Below are 5,054 nucleotides of genomic sequence, written 5' to 3'. Positions count from 1 at the left end.
GGCTCAGTTGGTTAAGTGTCTGACTTTGGCTCAGGTCATGATCTCACAGTTCATGGGTTCAAAGCCCACATCGGGCTCTGTGCTGACAGCTCAGAGCCTGGAGCCTGCTTCAGATTCTGTGTCTCCCTCTCTCTCTGCCCCTTCCTCACTCCTGCTCTGTCTCTTTCTCTTTCAAAAATAAGTAAAATTGACAGCATTTGAAAAGAAAAGAAAAGAGAACAGAACAAGGTAATATCTGGTTTAAAATTTCAAACATTACCAAAGGATATATTGCAAAAACATGTTTTGGGTTTTTTTTCCCCCACACTCTTCCCCAGAGTGTTCTTCCTACAGGGGAACCAGTTTAACAGAAGGTTTGAAAATAAAGAGGAATTAAAATTTTGTGTAAGAGAGCATTTGAAAAGCATAGAATGTGCAAAATTTGAAACATGAAGTATTGCCAAGATTTTTTGTCTGATTAGATTCTGAAAACATAATCCATCACTAGACTTGATGAGGCTTCCAGGCTTAACTGGAAAGGATTTCTGAGTGATGGGACACAAACGGAAATCGCCTTCCATAACAAGGAATTCAGACATTGGAATCAGGAGGTGGTGACTGGGCTGTAGAACTGCTCAGCATCCTAGGGAGACACCTTGACTTCTCAGAATCTTATTTTCCTCCTTCTTAAAATATTTTACTAACTGCTTGTCCTGAGACCTGAAGCAACTATTAGTGGTCAATAATTGTTACGGTGTAACTTGCCATAATGTATCACTGTGACTGTTTGCACAAAACTATTTTGTCTAAATACTTGCAGACATAAGAAAGGACTTATATACAAGATTATTGTATATTGCTTACAACTGCAAAAAATTAAAAACAACCCAAATACACATTAGTAGAAACTGATTAAATAAATTATATATATCCATACAATGGAACATTATGTAAATAATACTATAAAAAAGAATGAGGCAGCTCTCAATGTACTTACATGGAAAGACCTCTAGGAAATATTGCTAAGAAGAAAAAGCAAGGTCTAACATAATGTATTTAATTATCCTCCCTGTGTATAAAAAACGCTGGGGAGGAGTAAGAATCTACATTCTAATTTGCTACAATGCATAAGAAATCTCTGGAAGGATATATAAAAACCTAATAAAAGTGGTTACTCGGAGAGTTGATGGGGCAGATGGTACACAGATGGAAGTAAGACTTTTTGCTATAGTTTCTTATAGTTCAATTGTGAACACTGGGAAAGTATTAGCCATTCAAAAATAAAAGAGATAATTTAACTGGACATACACTATGATTTTCGTTGGTGATGTAGCTATTCTTGCCATTATAGAGTCACTTGAATACTTAAATTTACTTATAAATGCAACCAAACTTACAAAGAGGATGCAAGGGTCTAGATATATTGACAGTGACAAATGCCTATGTGAGATTTTGGAATATCATTTCTTGTACTTCTGGCCCACCAAAAGATCTTTTTTACAATACTACCCTTGCAACACCACATTTCAGGGTGATGTCATGTTGCAGTGTTCTTAGTGTATGGTCATTATTGCTGCTGGAGGTGACTCCATGGAAGATGACTTAACGATCTACCATAAAGCTGAAAACACCAAGGTGTGATCAGCACTAAGCATGCCTTGTCTTTTGACGAGTGACTAGGACTATACAAAAAGGGTTGTTGCAGACTACCAGTGTTCAAACACCACCTCTGACACCAACTGGGTGTCCCACAATTCAATTCAACTCTGACACTAACTACCCAGAGTTAACACAGACCTCACAACAAGACCGCTTCCATTTCAGACGTCGTTTGCAACCTGTGGGTGTCCCCAAGCCTCTCGCACTTCTGCCCACCTTGCTACAAATTCCGAAATGCTATGTTTCCACTCCATCTGGGGGGACTGCAGTGCAGTTCTGGTACTAACTACCAGACTTAGCACAGATCCCACAGGTGAAAGACAAAGCCTGTGACAAAACTGTCTCCACTTGAGACGCCACCTTTGAGCCTTGGAGGCCACCTGCACTTCCTACAAGCAGTTATAAATGTGGGTTTTCCTTCAATCCTTTCAGGCTTTATGATTCACCAGAGCTGCTCACAGAACTCACGAAAAGTGCTATTCTTATGATTGCAGTTTCATTACCAAGAATACCGTGAGAGTTAATATTATGTTATCAACTTGACTAAGCCATGGGTGTTCAGATATTTAGTTACACGTTATTGAGGATGTGTCTGTGAGGGTGTTTCTGGATAAGATTAATGATTAATGTATTCATTGTTAGACTGAGTAAAGCAGGTTGCTCTCCCTACTGTGAGTAGGCTCTGTAGGGAAGGAATATTTTTCCTCCTATCCTTCTTATTAATTTTTTTAATGTGTTTTTTTGGGAGAGAAAAAGAGAGGGAGAGACAGTGGGGGAGCAGCAGAGAGAGAAAGGGAGACACGGAATCTGAAGCAGGCTTCAGGCTCTGAGCTGTCAGCACAGAGCCTGACATGCGACTTGAACCCACAAACCGTGAGATCGTGACCTGAGCTGAGAGGTTAGATGCTTAACTGACTGAGCCACCCAGGCACCCCTCCTTCTACCCTTCTATGTTCTTTGGCTGCTCTAATAATCGAATCGACATAGGACAGTTTAATAGGAGAAAACCAGATTTAATTTCATACATTTGGGAAACCCATAGTAATATGAAACTCAAGGGCAGGTTGAGGAGTTGAGGCTTCTATACCATCCTGAGCGAAGGGATGAGATAGGGGCCTGGAGCTTCAAAGAAGAGGAGGTGATTCACAGGCTGATAAGAAGAACAGGTGTATAATAATTACATGCGTGATTTGCCATATGCACAAGTCATTCAGATTACAGTTATCTGATAATAGCTCTCTTCCTGAGCCAGCCCCACTATCTGAAATCTTTTAGGTAGTATATAGAGAGGTAAATGTGTTTCTTGAGTCGACTGGATCCTCACTGCCTTCAGCTCAAAATTATTCACATGCCAAATTGGCATACTTTGGGGTCATGTCTTCTGTTCTCCCTCAGCCACATCCAATCAGTTGAAGGCCTGAATAGAACTCACTGGTGGACCTCCCATGAGTAAGAGGGAGCTCCTTCTTCCAGATTGCTTTGAACCGGGACATTGGTCTTTTGCAGCCTGCAGACTTGAACTGACACATCAGTTCTTTCTGGGTCTGCTAGCCTTCGCACTGGAACTTACATCATTGGCTCTCCTGTGCCTCCAGCTTGCTGACTCAGACCTTGGGACTTCTTAGCCTCCATAACCGTGTAAGCCGATTCTTTATAACGAATATCTTTCTCCCTGTATAAACATCCTATTGGTTCTGTTTCCCTGGAGAACTCTGGCAAATGATACAGATAGTAACAGTCGAATGAAGACACACATATGGCAAGGTCTGGGGAGGTGGCAGAGCAGAGCTTCCATGTCCTCCCCTCATGGAGTCTAGGCATCGTATCCTCCATTACACCAATGTGTTCACCAACTAGGAGTCTCCATGGAGTCTCATGTCCAGAGATTTTTATCAAGGTTCCATTATATTGGCATAATTGACTAAGCAATTGGACATAAGATTGAACTCAGTCTCCAGCCTCCCTTCCCTCCCCAGAGGTTGGGAGTAACCTCATTAACATAGCAAAGGCACTCCTAACGTGCTGGAAATTCCAAGAATGTTTGAAGCTCTGGGCCAGGAACTGGAAACAAAGACAAGATGTAGCTTTAACAGGCTCACTGTTTCCACTGAGGAGCCCTACCATGCCAAGAGCTTTTGGTGATGTTATATAATAGTACATTCTTGGGGGCGCCTGGGTGGCTCATTCGGTTAAGCATCTGACTTTGGCTCGGGTCATGATCTCACGGTCTGTGAGTTTGAGCCCCGTGTCAGGCTCTGTGCTGACAGCTCAGAGCCTGGAGCTTGTTTCAGATTCTGTCTCCCTCTCTCTGACCCACCCCCATTCATGCTCTGTCTCTCTTGGTCTCAAAAATAAATAAACATTAAAAAAAAATTTTATAATAGTACATTCTGAAGGAATTTGCCAGGAAGGGGGAAAGTATCATTATATACTTCAGGTCTATGCACCTAAAATTATGTACCTTAGGTTTGAGTGCTAATATTTTTGAATGGTATTATTAGTATGTGAAAATTGTTTTCTAATATCTTTATTTTCACATGTCGTCTGTTCTTATCTCAGAGCTGGGAACTCCTCAGGCAAAAAAATTTTTTAAATTTTCTTATTCTTTAATTTTCTTTCCTACAATATTATTTATTAATAAAAATAGTAAGAACTCAATAAATACTTGTAGAGAAAATATTAAATTAGTAATCTTCACACTTTATTAATAGTACAATAGTCTTTCTAGTATAGACTGTGAGAAGTGAGATGATTCATTTTCAGAAATACCAAATAAAAGCTGTGTGGTCTAGTTAACAATAGGTTTACAACCTATTGGAGATGTGTATAACACCCCACCCCCACCCCAACAATGGAGAATGAGTGTCCCAAACCCTTAGACAGTTCACTTGCTGGTTCTTCTTCTCCTCTCCATTTTGTGGGCTTATTTTTGCGGGCTTTGAAATGAGCATGCACCAAAGAGCTGAAGTCCCTGTGTCACCTCAAGGAATGTATATTTGTCCCAATCAGATTACTTTGTACCTTACATGGGCTTAGGGGACTTCTGGGTAAGGCTGTAACCTCTGTAGTGCTCAGCCAATGAGGAACCAGGGGAGGGACTTGCCTCTGTAGTGCTCAGCCAATGAGGAATGGGGGGGAGACTTGCATTCTAAGAGATAAATTGCCTGCTGTAACTGTCCCCAGTGTGCCTGTCCATCACACGCTCTCGGCAAGAATGTTGATTAAAGCCTCACTTCACTGTGTTCCTAGTCTCCACATCCCTTATTTTATTGGGTCAGTGGGCTTATTTCTCACATAGACCTAGACTAATTTACTCATAAGTGGCTTGGATTAATTCTTTTTCTAAATTTTTAGAAAACTTTGTTTTAGAGATAGGGCACGATTTTGAGCAGGGGAGAGGGGCAGAGAGAGAGGGA

The sequence above is a fragment of the Puma concolor genome, chromosome F2 (genome assembly GCF_028749965.1).
Source record: "Puma concolor isolate L17-30 chromosome F2, mPumCon1.1.hap2, whole genome shotgun sequence".
NCBI lineage: Eukaryota > Metazoa > Chordata > Mammalia > Carnivora > Felidae > Puma > Puma concolor.
This window is presented reverse-complemented; position numbering follows the sequence as displayed.